Source organism: Triticum aestivum, chromosome 7B (assembly GCF_018294505.1).
Source record: "Triticum aestivum cultivar Chinese Spring chromosome 7B, IWGSC CS RefSeq v2.1, whole genome shotgun sequence".
NCBI lineage: Eukaryota > Viridiplantae > Streptophyta > Magnoliopsida > Poales > Poaceae > Triticum > Triticum aestivum.
The window spans coordinates 554,185,138-554,209,011 of NC_057813.1; positions in this window are offsets into that span (position 1 = coordinate 554,185,138).

The following is a 23,874-nucleotide window of genomic DNA, read 5'->3' on the forward strand; positions in this document are numbered from 1 at the left end:
CGACTTCTTATTCACCCTCGTCCTCTGTCCAGGAGTTGCAAGTAGTTTCTGGTGTTTGTAGTATGCTGGAGGCCGTGGACAGCGCTGACCGTAGGGGTGGGCTGTGATGCGGTAGGCACGTGGCCGGGTATACCGGGCGCCCGTTTGGTGTCACGGAACCCTGTTCACATTGTTTGGGGCTGTGAGCGAAACTCCGGCCGGATCTCCTCATGGATGGAACCCGAATAGGCGATAAACCTGGACTAGAGACTTGAGTGTTTAGGTAGGTCGTGGTCTACACCCACGTCGGCTTTCGCTTGAAGTCTGCCAAGCACATGTCGTGTGCAGACGCTAAGTGGTGGAAACATGTATGAAGAAGTACACCCCTGCAGGGTTAACATCATCTATTCGAATAGCCGTGTCCGCGGTAAAGGACTTCTGGGTTGCCTATATCAGTTCATAGACAAGTGAAAGTGGATACTCTAAAATACGCAAGATAAGCGTGAGTGCTATGGATGGCGTTCTCGTAGGGAGACGGGAGCGGATCCATAGTGGTGTATTGATATGGTGAATATGTGGACTCGTGTGCGCCACCTCAAAGAGTTACTTGCAGTCGTAGTTCAGGATAGCCACCGAGTCAAAGCTGGCTTGCTGCAGTTAAACCCCACCATCCCCTTTGTTGATAATGATGCATATGTAGTTAGTTCTGATGTAAGTCTTGCTGGGTACATTTGTACTCACGTTGCCTTAATTTATGTTTTTGCAGAGAGACTTCAGTCTCACTAGTAGTTCCGCGTGGACTTCGACGTTTAGCTTGTTACCTCAGCTACGATCTTGTGCCCTCGGCAGGATCTGGTAGATAGTCAGGCTTCTCAGCCTTTTTCATTTATAGATGTCTGTACTCAGACATGATAGCTTCCGCTTGTGCTTTGACTTGTATGCTCTGAATGTTGGGTCATGAGACCCATGTTTGTAATATCTCGCTCCTCGGAGCCTATTGAATAAATACTTGAGTCGTAGAGTCATGTTGTGATGCCATGTTGTATTTGCACATATCGAGCATATTGTGTGTATGTTATTGAAATGCTTGGTATGTGTGGGATCTGACTATCTAGTTGTTTATCCTTAGTAGCCTCTCTTACCGGGAAATGTCTCCTAGTGTTTCCACTGAGCCATGGTAGCTTGCTACTGCTCCGGAACACTTAGGCTGGCCGGCATGTGTCCTTCTTCGTTCCTGTGTCTGTCCCTTCGGGGAAATGTCACGCGATGAATACCGGAGTCCTGTTAGCCCGCTACAGCCCGGTTCACCGGAGTCCTGCTAGCCCAGTGCTACAGCCTGGATTCACTCGCTGATGACCGACACGTTCGATGCTGGGTCATGGATGCCTGTCCCTGTAAGTTAGTGCCACTTTGGGTTCACGACTAGCCATGTCAGCCCGGATTCTTTGTCATATGGATGCTAGCGACACTATCATATACATGAGCCAAAAGGCGCAAACGGTCCCGGGCCAGGTAAGGTGGCACCCGTGGGAATACCATGCGTAAGGCCGCAAAGTGATATGATGTGTTACATGCTAGATCGGTGTGGCTTAGGATCGGGGTCCTGACAGCGTTGGTATCAGAGCTTGACTGCCTGTAGGATTACCAAGCCAAACTGGTCGAAGTTGAGTCTAGAAATTCTTTAGTTATATAAGGGAATTGATTGTGGGATGGAACGTAAGGCTCTTTTTACTCCTTTACCTTATGCCCTTCTGATCTGAGTCGTCTTATCTTTCCTACGGGGTTAAGGAACTAGGCTTTCTCTTCTTTCTATCAGGATCACGTGTTACTAATCCGTAGACTTATAAGATTGTTGGATTTAAGCTTGAGTTCAATTCCTACTACTTCCGTATGTTAATTGTTGATCTCGAAACCTTGATATTGTGTTCTGAGTGGTTATGCCACCATTTTGTGATGTCTCAAATCTTTTTGAGCATTTATAGCCGTTATGCTGTCCGAGTCATCCCAGGTTTCTAAACTATCTGATGCATTTGCAAATTCTTTCCTCCCGTTCCTGATGTCCTTTTGGGCCAGATTAAGCACACTAATCGGTGTGTTGAGGTACCCTATTGCCTCGACTTATATGTTGGAGTTATTATTATGACCCTAGGTGTCTTAGGGGATCATCTAGTAATTTAGCCATGATCTGTGTTTCCAGTGTGATGATTCTGGCCGTCATTATCGAAAGCATCCCGTGATGCCATTTAGTTAGTAGGCATTTTACTCCTGGGTTCTGAACCCGAGATTCACTCTACTTACTTCATGTTGATAGTGTTTGCTAGTTCCTTTAGGATATTAGTAACTTTTGCATTAGTCCTCGAGGTCCATGGTATTTTCCTTCTTCCAAATACTAGGAACCATTCTGGCAGATGTTTATTGGATCAATAGATCACAATTAGAGTACTCTTGAGGAGTTCTCCATTCATAAATTGTGACTCTGCCAGTCCTACCTCTCTGCATGGCTTATCCAGAAGAAACATGTTGAACTTGGTTCGACATACTAATCTATGCATCCATAACTCAGAAAAGTTATAGGTTCCTTTGAGTTGTCCCTCTTTAGTTGTCTACTGACCTTCGTCTATCAATTGATTGTCAAGAGTATGCGTGCGTTCGTTTATCGATGCCTATTACTCTTGTGGTCCGTCAAGCCATTCTATCGCGGAATGACTAGGAGAAACAAACTCCAGTACCTCTTCCATATCTAGGATTGGGTCAAAACAATTGTACTCCGCAGATCAAAATGCCAATCCAGCTTTTGCTCTGTTCTACCTTGGAGTATTACCATCTTTTATATCGGGATTGTTATAGGAATTGCACACCATCCTATGAACTCTTGGTGCAGTGATACTTCTCGCCATCATTATTCATTTCTCGGTCCCCGTGTTGTTGAACCGGAATGCCGACAAGTGAATCGTGATGTGTGAAATCAATACTGCTAGCAACCCCGTTGCTTGGTAGTCAAAGGACAATAATTTCATTCTTAGCATGTTGGTTATTGAATCATCATTCTAAGATTGATCGTGCTACCTAGTCCATTCTCCTGGTTCACTCCTCGATCGATGAGTTAGGATTATTTCAAATCCTTGCTCTGTTGATCATATCGTCTTGCCCTGAAAAGCAGGATTGTCCTCGATCTTAGTAACATATCGGTGGTTCATGATTTTCTGTATATCTTCTCGGAAGTTTACCGGGTTGTTTCCTGACTGTTATGTTGAACTCGTGGTCAAGTTGGTTTCTTGTGAACCACCCTTTCTCCAAGAATCTGTGTTGGATATCCCTGAGCTAGTTGGTTAAGCTAGACAACAACCTAGAGAATTGGAAGATAAAAGCTTGCCTAACTTAGTTCGTTCCAAAGGGATATTCTTGTGTAGAGTGTGTTGAAGAAAGATGATATCTTCATCGATTGGTCCCTGTGATCAGTTGATGGACTTATTGTCTTATCAATCCTTTGATTTGAGTGTGGGCAATCGTCAAATCAAATCAGTACCAACGATGCTCGTAATGTTGTCTTACTCGTGGTTGATCCCTCGAGCATACACCATTATATCTTTTGGGTCTGACCAATGCTATCACTTGTTCACTTAACTATGGAATTCCTTTTGAAAGGAAACCCAGATGAATTGTTGTTGAGCCCATTGACAACATCCTTGTCCTCTCCATAATTTTGCTGAACATTAAGCTAGTGTTGGAAAACTTTTGAAAGCATTTGTTCATGCTAGCTCATGAAGCATATGTTCGGATGTAAGAAGTGACTTCCTCTAGTTCATGTGCATTTGATGCAAGTTGCCGCCGTGGATTCGAGGAAGACTGTTTTTTTTCCTTTGGAATCATCCCAAATCAGTCATGCACACGTGCGAAGTATTCTGTAGTCTGGAGGCTTGCAACCTTCATTCTATATGTGTCCCTAGCACACTAAGCCACTGATTGACTTGTTCAAGGAAAAGAAGTCTATGCTTGGGATCTAATCCATGGACTTGCGTAAAGACTTCAATATCCTCGATGATGGTTCTCCACCTGAACTCGGTAGTGTTTTATTATAATACTACTTTGTGGTCATGCTTGTCTTGGACAACATGTTCACATGTTGTAGCAGAACCGGCTCGTGTTTTTGGAGCTTGCTATCATAGTTCATTCCCCGAGAATCTCGCAACGTCATCTCGTCGATTTGTGTTGCAAACTTTCGTTTTTCTTCCTAGACTCGATGAGTCTAGAATATCCTGACACCAACCAGATCTGAATCTCAGGCAGATATGATGGTTTGGAACATTTCCCAAGAACTATAATATTGGTCTCTCAATAACCGGCAAGGTGGATGTCGTGGCCAACACACCCATCCGATAGACCTATTATTATAGTATCTTGTTTGAGGAAGTTGGCCACCTCCCCATAAGGATTTCGTAGGATCTACTCCCTAATTGTTCCTTATGGATTTTTGTGCTCCCGAAGTCCGACCTTTTTACTTGATGGTATGGTTACCAAACCATTTCAATAAATGGATTACGCTAGCACATTAAGGAGAGCATTAGAAGCGGAGTGCTAAATGTCTCTCGGTCGATCATCCAGATTTTATTTCCTTAGCCCCGCCAAGGGTGAAATCTGAGAAAGTGTTATCTTCCTTTGCATCTGCATCATCAATCATCATTCATCATGGTAGCAAGTTGTGTTGCCAGGATCCTTGGCATGGATATTGGTAGAATCTTGATGATTGTGGAAATGCTCAAGTTCTTGAGAGCACGCACAAGCGCTACGTGTTATCATCGGCACTAACTGGGATTCCTCTCAGTTTCCTCGGCAATACTATGACCTTTTCAAACAGTAAATTCACTCTCTATTGTTGGGTTCTTCCCAGTTACCAGAATCATTCCCAGCATTTGCATTTTGTTCCCAGCTTGCACCGCCAATGTGCCATTCTACCATGGGTCTCTTCCATTTCCGGTGGTAAGCAAAATCATCCATTACGTTGTCTTCAACAAGGTAATCCACATCATCCGAGTCCGAGTATGCCATTCTACCGACCCCCTCCAAACGATCGCTCGAGAATTGCCTTAGGCTGATTTAAAGAGTCTCAATGATCTCTGAATCAAAGGTAATTCTTTTTGCCACTTAAGGGGATAATCTATGAATCACCCTCCTCCAGGATGTTTCGTCGTGGTATCATGGCAACTCAACTCCTCGCTACGTTGCCAATCATTTACCACCTTCTTAGGTGTGGAATTGTTGTCTATGTAGTGAGCCCTCGTCATCTGTCTCACTCCATTTCCTCAGATGTATGCTTCGTGTCTCAGCTCGAGAGATGTGACAATGTCTCATCCCATGAGTTGATCCTGAGTTGTTCGGTCTTCGAGAAGATAGATTCTTCTAGAGTTTTCCTTCCCTCTTCTCGTCATGATAGTTGGAGTTCTCAGAGCAAGACTTCGAGACAATGATGGTGAACGAATCAACGTTCAGTTGAAGTGCAACCTGGATCGTGAAGATTTTGTTAGGTTGCGTTTCCCTTCGTCTTACCCTACACTTGAATCTCGAGACGAGATTCTTGTTTAGTGGGGGTGAGTTGTCACATCCCTAGCTTCTGGTGCTGCCTAGTGTTTGCATCATGTTTAAATTTCTGAAACTTGAACTGGGGAAATTTGGAATCCTCAAAACCCTAAATAAAAGAAGGGCAAAAAACCCTAAAATCTCATTCATTGTTCCAAAATGCTCTTCTTAAATGTTTGATAATTTTGGCAAAGGGTTCTGGTCCCAACCAAAATATTGAACATTTTTGAGGATTTATTTTTGGGACTTTGAATTTAAATCATTAGCTATTTGAATTTGAATTATATTCATATAATTAGAATATAATTTCAAATACCCCTGAAATATTTTATGAGCTTTTGGAAAAGTCCATCTAGCAAAATAAAAATATTCAGAGGAGTTTTTGGCATTGTTTGAATTTGTTTAAATTCAAAACAATGGCAAAAGATATTAATAAAAGAAAACAGAACAATAAAATAGAGCAGAGAGCACATACCTAGCAACTTACCTGTGAAGCCCACCTGGTGGCCCAACAGGACCGGCCCAGCGCGGCCCAGCCCACCCTTTTCCTGTCGTCTTCCTCCCCTCGCACCGAAGCAGCTCGGTGGCGAGCGCTGGCGATGCCCCGGCCACCTCCTGCTTGCCGCCTTCCCCTCGTCGCCCTGGACTCCGTCTGCGACGCCACACAGCCCCTGGCCCTTCTCACTTCCTCTGTGCTCCTCCCCCCTTCTCTGCTCTCTCCCGCAGAACCACCGACACGCCACCATTGCCGCCGACGCCGATTGCCGCAGCCACCGGCCACCCCTCGTCCTCCCGCTGAGCTCAGGAGCTCCGCCACTCCGTCCTCGACCCACCTCACCGAGCCACGCCCCTCCAGAAGCCCCCGAACGACCTCACCGGGCTCGTCTTCTACCTCGGACCCGCCGGCCATCACCGTCAAATTCGTCGGCTCCGGACCCTCCCCGACCTCGCCGAGCGTTCCGTCGTCATCGCGGTGAGCCCCGTCGTGTTTCCCCTCTCTCCATTCGCTCGCCCCCATGCTGTACCCGCCGTCTCACCGCAACCGGAGCTCGCTGCCGCCGGCCATGTTGCCGTCGCGGCCATGGCTTGTTTCGGTCGCGTCCGAGCACGGCTTTGAGCTCGTGGGGCTCACAGGAAGCCCATGCGCAGCTCAGCTTGTCCAAAACCCCACCAGGGCCTCGCGCCGTTACCACCCGAACTCCGGCGCCGCCGCGAGCTCCGTTCCGGCGAGCCCCGGCGTTCCCGTAGCCTCCCACCTACCCCATCAGATGCGGGAGAGCCCGGGCTATGCCTCGGTGCCCTCAGCCGCCGCCTCCGTCGCCTTTAGCGCAAGTCCGGCGTGCCCCCGCCGTGCTCTGTGGTCGTCGCCGGCTAATCTCCGGCCAGCTGACGTGGCTGGCTTAATTAGCCACTAACCACCGCATCGTGTCACAGACAGCCGGGCCCCACCGCCTAACTAACCGGCTAACTAAAATAGATTAGGTTTAATCTAATTGCAGTGGCCCCACGCGTCAGCTTTGACCGCGCTGACGTGGCCTTTGACCCGGCCCCACCTGTCATTGACACTAACCAGCCCTGTGTCACTGACGTGTGGCCCCCACACATCAGGTTTGACTCTGGGCGACCCAGTTGACCTGCTGACCTCAGCCTTACGCCATGCTGATGCAATATTCCTTTTCTGGAATTTAGTTTATTTTATAAATAATCAGGAAATTCCAGAAAATTGTATAAACTTCTAAAATTCATAGAAATTCAACCGTAACTCCAAATTAAATAATTTATATATGAAAAATTATCAGAAAAATTCAAGGAATCCATCTGTACCATTTTCATGCATGTTAGAACGACTTATAGCTGCTGTATAGCACAAATCAATTAAATGGCATTTGAATAATCACATATGGAGTTTGAATTTGAATCTTGTATTCAAACCAACTTCATTTAATCTGTTGCTAGTTGCATTAGCTCAAAACACATTCCTATTGCCATGTCATGAGCATGCATCATATTGTGCATTGCATTGATTGTATTTCTTCTTTGTTGCTGGTATCTGTTCCCTCCCGGTAGACGATGTTCCGACGTTGTGATCGTTGACACTGATGAAGACTCAATGTTATCTTCAGAAGTGCCAGGCAAGCAAAACCCCCTTATTCATTCCGATACAATCCCACTCTCTCGCTCCTGCTCTCTTTTACTACATTAGGACAACACCGATTCAACTGTTATATGATGCGGTAGCTGAACCCCTTTATCCTTTGCATGACCTGTCATTCCACAGTAAATAGATGAAACCCACTAGTATGAGTAGGAGTTGTTTGAGCCCTGTTGTGCCTACTCATTCTTGCTTGTTTGTCATGCCTGCTACTGCTTAGAGTTGAGTCAGGTCTGATTCATCGGGGATGAATCAGAGGCGTGTGAACATGTCCTACTGTGTGTGAGCTAAGTGTGTGAACACGATTTGGTAAAGGTAGCAGTGAGAGGCCATGTAGGAGTACATGGTGGGTTGTCTCATTGAAGCCGTCCTTAGGAACTGAGTTCTGTGTTTGTGATCCATGATTCAGCTACTACCATACATTGGGCCCTGAAATATGACCCCGCTCGACTTCTTATTCACCCTCGTCCTCTGTCCAGGAGTTGCAAGTAGTTTCTGGTGTTTGTAGTATGCTGGAGGCCGTGGACAGCGCTGACCGTAGGGGTGGGTTGTGATGCGGTAGGCACGTGGCTGGGTATACCGGGCGCCCGTTTGGTGTCACGGAACCCTGTTCACATCATTTGGGGCTGTGAGCGAAACTCCGGCCGGATCTCCTCATGGATGGAACCCGAATAGGCGATAAACCTGGACTAGAGACTTGAGTGTTTAGGTAGGTCGTGGTCTAGACCCACGTCTGCTTTCGCTTGAAGTCTGTCAAGCACATGTCGTGTGCAGACGCTAAGTGGTGGAAACATGTATGAAGAAGTACACCCCTGCAGGGTTAACATCATCTATTCGAATAGCCGTGTCCGCGGTAAAGGACTTCTGGGTTGCCTATATCAGTTCATAGACAAGTGAAAGTGGATACTCTAAAATACGCAAGATAAGCGTGAGTGCTATGTATGGCGTTCTCGTAGGGAGACGGGAGCGGATCCATAGTGGTGTATTGATATGGTGAATATGTGGACTCGTGTGTGCCACCTCAAAGAGTTACTTGCAGTCGTAGTTCAGGATAGCCACCGAGTCAAAGCTGGCTTGCTGCAGTTAACCCCCACCATCCCCTTTGTTGATAATGATGCATATGTAGATAGTTCTGATGTAAGTCTTGCTGGGTACATTTGTACTCACATTTGCCTATTTTATGTTTTTGCAGAGAGACGTCAGTCTCGCTAGTAGTTCCGCGTGGTCTTCGACGTTTAGCTTGTTACCTCAGCTACGATCTTGTGCCCTCGGCAGGATCTGGTAGATAGTCAGGCTTTTCAGCCTTTTTCATTTATAGATGTCTGTACCCAAACATGATAGCTTCCGCTTGTGCTTTGACTTGTATGCTCTGAATGTTGGGTCATGAGACCTATGTTTGTAATATCTCGCTCCTCGGAGCCTAATGAATAAATACTTGAGTCGTAGAGTCATGTTGTGATGCCATGTTGTATTTGCACATATCGAGCATATTGTGTGTATGTTATTGAAATGCTTGGTATGTGTGGGATCTGGCTATCTAGTTGTTTATCCTTAGTAGCCTCTCTTACCGGGAAATGTCTCCTAGTGTTTCCACTGAGCCATGGTAGCTTGCTACTGCTCCGGAACACTTAGGCTGGCCGGCATGTGTCCTTCTTCGTTCCTGTGTCTATCCCTTCGGGGAAATGTCACGCGATGAATACCGGAGTCCTGTTAGCCCGCTACAGCCCGGTTCACCGGAGTCCTGCTAGCCCAGTGCTACAGCCTGGATTCACTCGATGATGACCGACACGTTCGATGCTGGGTCATGGATGCCTGTCCCTGTAAGTTAGTGCCACTTTGGGTTCACGACTAGCCATGTCAGCCCGGATTCTTTGTCATATGGATGCTAGCGACACTATCATATACGTGAGCCAAAAGGCGCAAACGGTCCCGGGCCAGGTAAGGTGGCACCCGTGGGAATACCGTGCATAAGGCCGCAAAGTGATATGATGTGTTACATACTAGATCGGTGTGGCTTAGGATCGGGGTCCTGACATATCTGCATTCCAAGGTTAGCACAGTATGTTTTGAAGAGGTTACTGGTGAACTGCGAACCATTGTCGGTGATGATGCGGTTCGGCACCCCGAATCGGCTCACGAGGCCCTTGATGAACTTGACCGCGGAGCCTGCGGGGATGGTGCGAACAGCTTCCACCTCAACCCACTTGGTGAACTTGTCCACGACAACGTAGAGGTAGCGGTAGCCCCCTGGCGCCCGAGGGAACGGGCCTAGGATATCCAGTCCCCAGACTGCGAAGGGTCACGAGAGGGGTATTGTCACATCCCTAGCTGCTGGTAGTGCTCTAGGCTAGCTTCATGTGTGCATCATGTTTAAATTATTGAAACCTGAACTGAGGAATTTTGGAAGCCTCAAAAACTTAAATAAAAGAGGGGCAAAAACCCTAGAAATCTCATTCATTGCTCCAAAGTGCTCTTCTTAAATGTTTGATAATTTTTGGTAAGGGTTCTGGTCCCAACCAAAATATTGAACATTTTTAAGGATTTATTTTTGGGACTTTGGATTTAATTCATTAGCTATTTGAATTTGAATTATATTCATATAATTAGAATATAATTTCAAATACCCCTAAAATATTTTATAAGCTTTTGGAAAAGTCCATCTAGCAATATAAAATATTCAGAGGAGTTTTTGGCATTGTTTGAATTATTTTAAATTCAAAACAGTGGCAAAATAAATTAAATAAAAATAAACAAAACAGAAAAATAAAGAGCAGAAGCCTACCTGGCGCCTACCTGTCCAGCCCAGCCGGCCCAGCTCCTCCCGCTGGCCCAGCCCACCGCCGCCTCCCTCCCCTGTCGTCTTCCTCCCTGCCAGGAGGATGGGCACGCGCCCGGCGCGCGCGGCCACGCTCCCCGGCCACCTCTTGCTTCCCGGCCACCTCCTGCTTCCCCCCCGGCCTCCCTAGCGACGCCACGACGAGGCCTCGTGTCCCCTCGCTCCTCTTCCTCCCCCGCTGCATCCCCTCTCTCCTCTGTTCCCTCTCTCACTCGCCCGAGCGTAGCCGCAGCCGCGCCACTGTAACGCCGCGGCCACCGTCTCCCCCTCGACCCCTCGCTGTGCTTGTGAGCTCCGCCTCGACCCCCTCTTCCTCCCCACCGATCCACGGCCCTTCGGAAGCCCTGCATCGCCGCCCACGTCGCCGTTCCCCTCCTCGGCCACCGGAGATCGTCGCCGTCGATTCGCTGCACTCCGGCCGCCCCCGAGCCCACTAACCCTCCCTACAGGTCCGCGGTGAGCCTCCATGCAGAACCCCTCTCTCTCCCCTCGCGTTTGCGAGCTCTAGGCCACAGCTCCGCCGCGGCCGAACTCCGGCCGCCGCTGACCTCGTCACCGCCGTCACTACAGCCGCTTGAGCTCGTCTCGAAGCGTGTCACCGCACTCAGGAAGCCACCAGGAGCCTAACGCATATCCTAACTCGCCCTCCCGTGCACCACAGCGCCAACCCCGCACTCACCGAACTCCGGCGCCGCCGCGAGCTCGATTCCGGCGAGCCCGTTCGACCTCAGCCCCTCCTGCTTGCCTAGATGGATGCGGCTGAGCGCCAGCTACGCGTAGATGATCGCTGTCGCTGTTTTGGTCGCCGGAGGAGGAATTCCGACCCCCTCCGCCATCTCTGACTCCGCCGGCGACGAGCCGCGGGTCAACTCCGGCGAGTTGACCCGGGGTTTGACCCCCCTGACGTGTGGGCCCAGGCGCTTGCTTGATTAGTGTTAGATTAGTTAGCACTAATTAACCTAGCTAATTAGGTAGGCCACTGGCATGCGGGCCCCGCCCGGCTAACTAAGTTAGTTAGGGCTAACTAACTTGGTTAGTTGACTGGGTCACTGACCAGTGGACCCCACTGGTCAGGTTTGACCTGGTCGACGCCTTTGACCCTGCTGACGTCACTGTGACGTGGGGCTGACGCAATAAGTATTTTCTGGATTTAATAATATTCAGGAAATTCCAGAAAATGCCTAAAACTTCAATAAATCATAGAAAATTAACCGTAACTCCAAATTAAATAAATTATATATGAAAAATTATCAGAAAAATTCAAGGAATCCATCTGTACCATTTTCATGCATGTTAGAACAACTTATAGCTGCTGTTTAGCACAAATCATATAAAGGGCATTTATTTAATCACATATGGAGTTTGAATTTGAATTTTATATTCAAACCAACTTCATTTAATCTGTTGCTAGTTGCATTAGCTCAAAACACATTCATATTGCCATGTCATGAGCATGCATCATATTGTGCATTGCATTGATTGTGTTCCCTTCTGTGTTGCCGGTATTTGTCCCCTCTCGATAGACGCGATACCGATGATGTGATCGTTGACACTGATGAAGACTCAATGTTATCTTCAGAAGTGCCAGGCAAGCAAAACCCCCTTGCTCATTCCGATACAATCCCACTCTCTCGCTCCTGCTCTCTTTTACTGCATTAGGACAACAACGATTCATCTGTTACTTGCTGCGGTAGCTGAACCCCTTTATCCTTTGCATGACCTGTCATTCCACAGTAAATAGATGAAACCCACTAGCATGAGTAGGAGTTGTTTGAGCCCTGTTGTGCCTACTCATCCATGCTTGTTTGTCATGCCTGCTACTGTTTAGAGTTGAGTCAGGTCTGATTCATCGGGGATGAATCAGAGGTGTGTGAACATGTCCTACTGTGTGTGAGCTAAGTGTGTGAACACGATTTGGTAAAGGTAGCGGTGAGAGGCCATGTAGGAGTACATGGTGGGTTGTCTCATTGCAGCCGTCCTCAGGAACTGAGTTCTGTGTTTGTGATCCATGATTCAGTTACTACCACGCATTGGGCTCGAAACCAATGGACCCTCTCGGCTTCTTATTCACCCTTGTCCTCTGTCCAGGAGTTGCAAGTAGTTTCTGGTGTTTGTAGTATGCTGGAGGCCGTGCGCAGCGCTGACCGTAGGGGTGGGCTGTGATGCGGTAGGCACGTGGCCGGGTAAACCGGGCGCCCGTTTGGTGTCACGGAACCCTGTTCACATCGTTTGGGGCTGTGAGCGAAACTCCGGCCGGATCTCCTCATGGATGGAACCCGAATAGGCGATAAACCTGGACTAGAGACTTGAGTGTTTAGGCAGGCCGTGGCCGACACCCACGTTGGGCTTCCGCTTGAAGGTTGCCGAGTACATGTCGTGTAAATGGCGGTAAGTGGTGAGAGCGTGTGTGAAGAAGTACACCCCTGCAGGGTTAACATCATCTATTCGAATAGCCGTGTCCGCGGAAAAGGACTTCTGGGTTGCTTATATCAGTTCATAGACAAGTGAAAGTGGATACTCTAAAATACGCAAGATAAGCATGAGTGCTATGGATGGCGTTCTCGTAGGGAGACGGGAGCGGATCCATAGTGGTGTATTGATATGGTGAATATGTGGACTCGTGTGCGCCACCTCAAAAGAGTTACATTGCAGTCGTAGTTCAGGATAGCCACCGAGTCAAAGCTGGCTTGCTGCAGTTAAACCCCACCATCCCCCTTGTTGATAATGATGCATATGTAGATAGATCTGATGTAAGTCTTGCTGGGTACATTTGTACTCACGTTTGCCTATTTTATGTTTTTTGCAGAGAGACTTCAGTCTCACTAGTAGTTCCACGTGGACTTCGACGTTTAGCTTGTTACCTCAGCTACGATCTTGTGCCCTCGGCAGGATCTGGTAGATAGTCAGGCTTTTCAGCCTTTTTCAGTTATAGATGTCTGTACTCAGACATGATAGCTTCCGCTTGTGCTTTGACTTGTATGCTCTGATTGTTGGGTCATGAGACCCATGTTTGTAATATCTCGCTCCTCGGAGCCTATTGATTAAAATACTTGAGTTGTAGAGTCATGTTGTGATGCCATGTTGTATTTGCACATATCGAGCATATTGTGTGTATGTTATTGAAATGCTTGGTATGTGTGGGATCTGACAACCTAGTTGTTTATCCTTGGTAGCCTCTCTTACCGGGAAATGTCTCCTAGTGTTTCCACCGAGCCATGGTAGCTTGCTACTGCTCCGGAACACTTAGGCTAGCCGGCATGTGTCCTTCTTCGTTCCTGTGTCTGTCCCTTCGGGGAAATGTCACGCGATGAATACCGGAGTCCTGTTAGCCCGCTACAGCCCGGTTCACCGGAGTCCTGCTAGCCCAGTGCTACAGCCTGGATTCACTCGCTGATGACCGACACATTCGATGCTGGGTCATGGATGCCTGTCCCTGTAAGTCTGTGCCACTTTGGGTTTACGACTAGCCATGTCAGCCCGGGCTCCTTATCATATGGATGCTAGCGACACTATCATATACGTGTGCCAAAAGGTGCAAACGGTCCCGGGCAAAGGTAAGGCGACACCCGTGGGAATACCGTGCGTGAGGCCGCAAAGTGATATGAGGTGTTACATGCTAGATCGATGTGGCATTGAGTCGGGGTCCTGACAGCGTTGGTATCAGAGCTTGACTGCCTGTAGGATTACCAAGCCAAACTGGTCGAAGTTGAGTCTAGAAATTCTTTAGTTATATAAGGGAATTGATTGTGGGTTGGAACGTAAGGCTCTTTTTACTCCTTATACCTCATGGCCTTCTGATCTGAGTCATCATCTTCTCTTCTACGGGGATTAAGAACTAGGCTATCTCTTCTTTCTATCAGGATCACGTGTTACTAATCCGCAGACTTATAAGATTGTTGGATTTAAGTCTCAGTTCAGTTCCTACTACCTCCGTATGTTAATTGTTGATCTCGGAACCTTGATATTGTGCTTCTGAGTGGTTATGCCACCATTTTGTGAATGTCTCAAATCTTTTCTGAGCATTTACAGCCGTTATGCTGTCCGAGTCATCCCAGGTTTCTAAGTAGTCTGATGCATTTGCAAATCCTTTCTTCCCGTTTCAATGTTCCCATGGGCCAGATTAACCACACTAATCAGTGAGTTGAGGTACTCCGTTACCTTGACATATATGTCGGAGATATTATTATGACCCTAGGTGTCTTAGGGGATCATCTAGTAATTTAGCCATGATTTGTGTTCCCAGTGTGATGATTCTGGCCATCATTCTCGAAAGCATCCCGTGATGCCACTTAGTAGTAGGTATTCTACTCCTTGGGCTTTGGACCCGAGGTTCACTCCACTTACTTCATGTTGATAGTGTTTGCTAGTTCCTTAGGCTATTAATAACCTTTACGATAGTCCTCGAGGTCCGTGGTATTTCCTTCTTCCAAATACTATGAACCGCTTATGGCAGATGTTTATTGGATCAAAAAAATCACAATTAGAGTACTCTTGAGGAGTTCTCCATTCATAAATCATGACTCTGCCAGTTCTACCTTTCTGCATGGGTTATCCGGAAGAAATATGTTGAACTTGGTTCGACATACTAATCTATGCATCCACAACTCAGAAAATCATATGTTCTTTTGAGTTGTCCCATCTTAATTGTTTCCGACCCTCGCCTATCAATTGATAGTCAAGAGTAGTCGTGCATTCGTGATCACCGATGCTCGTTATTCTTGTGGTCCGTCAAGCCATTCTGTCCAGAATGACTTGGAGAAACAAACTCCAGTACCTCATCCATATCTAGGATCGGGTCAAAGCAATTGTGCTCCGCAGATCAAAATGCCAGCCCAGCTTTTTGACTCTGTTCTACCCTGAAGTATTACCGTCTTTATGTCAGGATTTTCATGAGAATTGCACCGACTCTTGTGAATTCTTGATGTAGTGATACTTCTCGCCATTATTATTCATCCCTCGGTTCCGTGTTGTCGCAACCGGAATGCCGACAAGTGAATCGTGATGTGTGAATTCAATACTCCTAGCAACCTTGTTGCTTGGTAGTTAATGGGCAATAATTTCATTCTTAGCGTGCTGGTTTTGAATCATCATTCTAAGGTTGATCATGCTACCTAGTCCTTGTTCTCAGTGCACTCCTCGATCGATGAGTTAGGATTATTCAAATCTTCGCTCTATTGATCATATCGTCTTGCCTCAAAAAGCAAGATTGTTCTCGAGCTTAGCAACATATCGGTGGTTCGTGATTTTCCGAAGATCTTCTCGGAAGTATTACCAGGTTGTCACCTGACCGCTGTGTTGAGCTCGTGATCAAGTTGGTTTCTTGTGAACCATCCTTCTCCAAGAATCTGTGTTGGATATCCCTGAGCTAGTTGGTTAAGCTAGACAACAACTTGGAGAGTTGGAAGATAAAAGCTTGCCTGACTTAGTTCGTTCCAAAGGGATATTCTTGTGTAGTATGTGTTGACGAAAGATGATATCTTCATCGATTGGTCCCTGTGATCAGTCGCTGGACCTATCATTTTTATCTAACTTTTGATTGGAGTATGGGCTATCATCCAATCAGACCAGAACCAACGATATTCGTAATGTTGTCTTACTCGTGGATGATCCCTCGAGCATACACCATTACATTTTTGGTCTGACCAATGCTATCACCGTGTTCACTTAACTATGGAATTCCTTTTAAAAGGAAACCTAGATGAATTGTTGTTGAGCCCATTGACAACATCCTTATCTCCTCCATGATTTTGTTGAACATTAAGCTAGTGTTGGAAACTTTTGAAAGCATTTGTTCATGCTAGCTCATGAAGCATATGTTTGGATGAAGGTAGTGACTTCCTTTAATTCATGTGCATCTGATGCAAGTTGCCGCCGTGAATTTGAGAAAGCTAGTTTTGTTTCCTTGGAATCATCCCAAATCAGTCATGCACACGTGCGAAGTATTCTGTGGTCTGGAGACTTGCAACCTTCATTCCATATGTGTCCCGAGCACACCAAGCCACTGATTGATTTGTTCAAGGAGAAGAAGTTCCTTCATAAGAGCTAATCATATGACTTATGCAAGGACTTCGTTATCCACGGTGATGGTTCCCAACCAGAACTCGGTAGTGTTTTATTATAAGACTACATTGTGGTCATGCTTGTCTGGGACAACGTGTTCACATGTTTGTAGCAGAACCAGCTCATGTTTTGGAGCTTGCTATCGTAGTTCATCTCCCGAGAATCCCGCAACGTCATCTCGTCGATTTGTGTTGCAAACTTTCTTTTTCTTCCTAGACTCGATGAGTCTGGAATATCCTGACACCAACCAGATCTGAATCTCAGGCAGATATGATGGTTGGAATATTTCCCAAAAATTATAATATTGGTCGTGCGATAACCGGTAAAGTGGATGTCGTGGCCAACACACCCAGCCGGAAGACCTGTTATTATAATATCTTGATTGATGAAGCTGGCCACCTCCCCATAGGGATTTCGTAGGGTTTACTCCCTAGTTGCCCCTATGGATTTTTGTGTTCCCGAAGTCCGACCTTTTACTCGATGTTTTAGATATCAAACCATATCTATGAATGGGTTATACTAGCACATCAAGGAGAACATTAGAAGCGGAGTGCTAAATGTCTCTCGGTCGATCATCCAGATTTTATCTCCTTGGCCTCGCTAAGGTGAAATCTGAGAAGGTGTTATCTTCCTTTGCATATGCATCATCCATCATCATTCATCATGGTAGCAAGTTGTGTTGCCAGGATCCTTGACACGGATATTGGTAGAATCTTGATGATTGTGGAAATGCTCAAGTTCTTGAGAGCACGCACAAGCGCTACGTGTTATCATCGGCACTAACTGGGTTTGCTCTCAGTTTCCTCGGCAATGCTATAACCATTCCAATAGTGGAATAACTCTCTATTGTTGAGCCTCTCCCCAGTTACTAGAATCATTCCCAGCATTTGCATTTTGTTCCCAGCTTGCACCGCCAATGTGCCATTCTACCATGGGTCCCTTCCATTTCCGGTGATAAGCAAAAATCATCCATTGTGTTGTCTTCAACAAGGTAATCCACATCATCCAAGTCCGAGTATGCCATTCTACCGACCCTCTCCAAACGATCGCTGTGAATTGCCTTAGGCTGGTATGAAGAGTTTCAATGTTCTTTGAATCAAAAGTAATTCTTTTTGCCACTTAAGGTAATAATCTACGAATCACCCTCCTCCAGGATGTTTCGTCGTGATATCATGGCAACTCAACTCCTCGCTACGTTGACAACCGATTACCACCTTAAGTGTGAAGTTGTTGTCTACCTAGTGAACCCTCGTCATCTGTCTCACTGCATTTCTTCAGATCTGTGCTTCGTCTCCCAGCTCAAGAGATGTTGCTATGTCTCATTCCGTGAGTTGTTCGATCTTCGAGAAGATCGACCCTTCTAGAGTCTCTTTCCCTCCAGGTCATGTTGGTAGGATTTCTCAGAGCAAGACGACAAGGCAAAGATGGTGTTCAAACCAACGTTCATCTGAAGTGCAACCTGGATCGTGAAGATTGTACTAGTTTATGTTTCCCCTTCATCCTACCCTACGCTTGAATCTCGAGACGAGATTCTTGTTTAGTGGGGGTGAGTTGTCACATCCCTAGCTGCTGGTAGTGCTCTAGGCTAGCTTCATGTGTGCATCATGTTTAAATTATTGAAACCTGAACTGAGGAATTTTGGAAGCCTCAAAAACTTAAATAAAAGAGGGGCAAAAACCCTAGAAATCTCATTCATTGCTCCAAAGTGCTCTTCTTAAATGTTTGATAATTTTTGGTAAGGGTTCTGGTCCCAACCAAAATATTGAACATTTTTAAGGATTTATTTTTGGGACTTTGGATTTAATTCATTAGCTATTTGAATTTGAATTATATTCATATAATTAGAATATAATTTCAAATACCCCTGAAATATTTTATAAGCTTTTGGAAAAGTCCATCTAGCAATATAAAATATTCAGAGGAGTTTTTGGCATTGTTTGAATTATTTTAAATTCAAAACAGTGGCAAAATAAATTAAATAAAAATAAACAGAACAGAAAAATAAAGAGCAGAAGCCTACCTGGCGCCTACCTGTCCAGCCCAGCCGGCCCAGCTCCTCCCGCTGGCCCAGCCCACTGCCGCCTCCCTCCCCTGTCGTCTTCCTCCCTGCCAGGAGGACGGGCACGCGCCCGGCGCGCGCGGCCACGCGCCCCGGCCACCTCCTGCTTCCCGGCCACCTCCTGCTTCCCCCCTGGCCTCCCTAGCGACGCCACGACGAGGCCTCGTGTCCCCTCGCTCCTCTTCCTCCCCCGCTGCATCCCCTCTCTCCTCTGTTCCCTCTCTCACTCGCCCGAGCGCAGCCGCAGCCGCGCCACCGTAACGCCGCGGCCATCGTCTCCCCCTCGACCCCTCGCTGTGCTTGCGAGCTCCGCCTCGACCCCCTCTTCCTCCCCACCGATCCACGGCCCTTCGGAAGCCCTGCATCGCCGCCCACGTCGCCGTTCCCCTCCTCGGCCACCGGAGATCGTCGCCGTCGATTCGCTGCACTCCGGCCGCCCCCGAGCCCACTAACCCTCCCTACAGCTCCGCGGTGAGCCTCCGTGTAGAACCCCTCTCTCTCCCCTCGCGTTTGCGAGCTCTAGGCCATAGCTCCGCCGCGGCCAAACTCCGGCCGCCGCTGACCTCGTCACCGCCGTCACTACAGCCGCTTGAGCTCGTCTCGGAGCGTGTCACCACACTCAGGAAGCCACCAGGAGCCTAACGCATATCCTAACTCGCCCTCCCGTGCACCACAGCGCCAACCCCGCACTCACCGAACTCCGGCGCCGCCGCGAGATCGATTCCGGCGAGCCCGTTCGACCTCAGCCCCTCCCGCTTGCCTAGATGGATGCGGCTGAGCTCCAGCTACGCGTAGATGATCGCTGCCGCTGTTTTGGTCGCCGGAGGAGGAATTCCGACCCCCTCCGCCGTCTCTGACTCCGCCGGCGACGAGCCGCGGGTCAACTCCGGCGAGTTGACCCGGGGTTTGACCCCCCTGACGTGTGGGCCCAGGCGCCTGCTTGATTAGTGTTAGATTAGTTAGCACTAATTAACCTAGCTAATTAGGTAGGCCACTGGCATGCGGGCCCCGCCCGGCTAACTAAGTTAGTTAGGGCTAACTAACTTTGTTAGTTGACTGGGTCACTGACCAGTGGACCCCACTGGTCAGGTTTGACCTGGTCGACGCCTTTGACCCTGCTGACGTCACTGTGACGTGGGGCTGACGCAATAAGTATTTTCTGGATTTAATAATATTCAGGAAATTCCAGAAAATGCCTAAAACTTCAATAAATCATAGAAAATTAACCGTAACTCCAAATTAAATAAATTATATATGAAAAATTATCAGAAAAATTCAAGGAATCCATCTGTACCATTTTCATGCATGTTAGAACAACTTATAGCTGCTGTTTAGCACAAATCATATAAAGGGCATTTATTTAATCACATATGGAGTTTGAATTTGAATTTTATATTCAAACCAACTTCATTTAATCTGTTGCTAGTTGCATTAGCTCAAAACACATTCATATTGCCATGTCATGAGCATGCATCATATTGTGCATTGCATTGATTGTGTTCCCTTCTGTGTTGCTGGTATTTGTCCCCTCTCGATAGACGCGATACCGATGATGTGATCGTTGACACTGATGAAGACTCAATGTTATCTTCAGAAGTGCCAGGCAAGCAAAACCCCCTTGCTCATTCCGATACAATCCCACTCTCTCGCTCCTGCTCTCTTTTACTGCATTAGGACAACAACGATTCATCTGTTACTTGCTGCGGTAGCTGAACCCCTTTATCCTTTGCATGACCTGTCATTCCACAGTAAATAGATGAAACCCACTAGCATGAGTAGGAGTTGTTTGAGCCCTGTTGTGCCTACTCATCCATGCTTGTTTGTCATGCCTGCTACTGCTTAGAGTTGAGTCAGGTCTGATTCATCGGGGATGAATCAGAGGTGTGTGAACATGTCCTACTGTGTGTGAGCTAAGTGTGTGAACATGATTTGGTAAAGGTAGCGGTGAGAGGCCATGTAGGAGTACATGGTGGGTTGTCTCATTGCAGCCGTCCTCAGGAACTGAGTTCTGTGTTTGTGATCCATGATTCAGTTACTACCACGCATTGGGCTCGAAACCAATGGACCCTCTCGGCTTCTTATTCACCCTTGTCCTCTGTCCAGGAGTTGCAAGTAGTTTCTGGTGTTTGTAGTATGCTGGAGGCCGTGCGCAGCGCTGACCGTAGGGGTGGGCTGTGATGCGGTAGGCACGTGGCCGGGTAAACCGGGCGCCCGTTTGGTGTCACGGAACCCTGTTCACATCGTTTGGGGCTGTGAGCGAAACTCCGGCCGGATCTCCTCATGGATGGAACCCGAATAGGCGATAAACCTGGACTAGAGACTTGAGTGTTTAGGCAGGCCGTGGCCGACACCCACGTTGGGCTTCCGCTTGAAGGTTGCCGAGTACATGTCGTGTAAATGGCGGTAAGTGGTGAGAGCGTGTGTGAAGAAGTACACCCCTGCAGGGTTAACATCATCTATTCGAATAGCCGTGTCCGCGGAAAAGGACTTCTGGGTTGCTTATATCAGTTCATAGACAAGTGAAAGTGGATACTCTAAAATACGCAAGATAAGCATGAGTGCTATGGATGGCGTTCTCGTAGGGAGACGGGAGCGGATCCATAGTGGTGTATTGATATGGTGAATATGTGGACTCGTGTGCGCCACCTCAAAAGAGTTACATTGCAGTCGTAGTTCAGGATAGCCACCGAGTCAAAGCTGGCTTGCTGCAGTTAAACCCCACCATCCCCCTTGTTGATAATGATGCATATGTAGATAGATCTGATGTAAGTCTTGCTGGGTACATTTGTACTCACGTTTGCCTATTTTATGTTTTTTGCAGAGAGACTTCAGTCTCACTAGTAGTTCCACGTGGACTTCGACGTTTAGCTTGTTACCTCAGCTACGATCTTGTGCCCTCGGCAGGATCTGGTAGATAGTCAGGCTTTTCAGCCTTTTTCAGTTATAGATGTCTGTACTCAGACATGATAGCTTCCGCTTGTGCTTTGACTTGTATGCTCTGATTGTTGGGTCATGAGACCCATGTTTGTAATATCTCGCTCCTCGGAGCCTATTGATTAAAATACTTGAGTTGTAGAGTCATGTTGTGATGCCATGTTGTATTTGCACATATCGAGCATATTGTGTGTATGTTATTGAAATGCTTGGTATGTGTGGGATCTGACAACCTAGTTGTTTATCCTTGGTAGCCTCTCTTACCGGGAAATGTCTCCTAGTGTTTCCACCGAGCCATGGTAGCTTGCTACTGCTCCGGAACACTTAGGCTGGCCGGCATGTGTCCTTCTTTGTTCCTGTGTCTGTCCCTTCGGGGAAATGTCACGCGATGAATACCGGAGTCCTGTTAGCCCGCTACAGCCCGGTTCACCGGAGTCCTGCTAGCCCAGTGCTACAGCCTGGATTCACTCGCTGATGACCGACACGTTCGATGCTGGGTCATGGATGCCTGTCCCTGTAAGTCTGTGCCACTTTGGGTTTACGACTAGCCATGTCAGCCCGGGCTCCTTATCATATGGATGCTAGCGACACTATCATATACGTGTGCCAAAAGGCGCAAACGGTCCCAGGCAAAGGTAAGGCGACACCCGTGGGAATACCGTGCGTGAGGCCGCAAAGTGATATGAGGTGTTACATGCTAGATCGATGTGGCATTGAGTCGGGGTCCTGACAGGTATAGTCTGCAGACCTCCTGCCGGCTGATGGATCTCCTTGGCATGGAACTGACAGGCCTCGCAAGCTTTCACCAGCTCTGCAGCGTCATTGAGTGTTGTGGGCCAATAGAACCCGCTGCGGAATGCCTTGCCGACGAGAGTTCGAGGCGATGAGTGATGCCCATAGTCACCACCGTGTATCTCTGCCAGTAGCTCCTTCCCTTGCTCCCTGGAAATGCAACGTAGAGACACATCATTCGGTCGTCTTCGGTAGAGCTGCCCATCCTTAAGGCAGTATGCTATGGCCTGCCGTGCCATACGCTCTGCCTCCTCCTCCTTTTCCGGCAACGTGCCTTGCGTCAGGTAACTCCTGAGCTCCATGATCCAGCACCCCTCCTGAGGTTCTAGCACCAGGAGCAGGTGTGCTTCTGATGTCGGGCCGCAGACCGGGGCTCCCGAGGCAGGCGGCTGGGGGAGCTCCCCCCGAGGCTGCGCCGTGCTTGATAGTGATGGCATCGCTGAGGGCTTGAAGAGCCGCTCCTCGAAGACGCCAGGCTCCTGAGGTAGCCGCCTGGATGCCCTTTTTGTGATGTCATCAGCCTCTTGATTGGTGCCGTGAGGCACATGCTGCAACTCCAGCCCCCAAAACTGCTTCTCCATCCTACGGACCTCCACGAGGTACGCTTTCATGTGCTCGTCCCTTGGTTCATATACTTTGTTGGAGAAGTTGACAAGGAGCTGCGAATCACCCTTGATGGTGAGGCGCTTCACCCCCAGGGCGACTGCGGCCTTCAGGCCTGCTATCAGGCCTTCGTATTCGGCTATGTTGTTGGAGACTTTTTCCCCATGCTGAAAACAGAGTTGCACGGCGTAGTAGAGCTTGTCTTGAGTGGGGGATACGAGTACCGCGCCAGCCCCCGCGCCGTGTCGAGAGAACGCCCCGTCGAAGTACATGACCCATCCGTCCGGTGCCTCGCTCCCTGGGGAGAGCGATCGATCCTCGCGAGCCTCGAGGCCTGGCGCCTCTTCCCATTCCGCCACGAAGTCCGCGAGCGCAGCCCCTTTGATGACTCTGGTTGTGCTGAATTCTATCTGAAATGCCTGCAGCTCGATGTTCCACTCAGCAACTCTTCCAGCTGAGTTGGGGCTCCTGAGCACCCTTTCCAAGGGGTATGCTGAGACAACCTTGATGGGATGGCCTTGGAAATAATGCCGCAGCTTGCGCGAGGCCACCAAAAGCGCGAGGAGGAGTTTCTGGGGCATGGGGTACCGCGCCCTTGCGTCCCGCAATACCGTGCTGACAAAGTACACAGGGTGCTTGACTAGGTTGGGAGTGCTGGCGCCACTAGCGTCCTCTGGAGGCCGGGGCGCCTCCTTAGACAACGGAGCCCCCAGCGACTGGTTGCCTGGAGGAGGGGCCTCCTCTGTTTCGGGCGTGCTTTCCTTCTGTGGCTGGTCCTCCTTGGCTGTAGCCGCGGCCGCTATGAGGCCCTCTCGGCCCTGCTTTGCTTTAACCCAGATGGTTGCTCCGGTCTTGGTCTTACGCTCCTCCCTAACAGCCACCAGG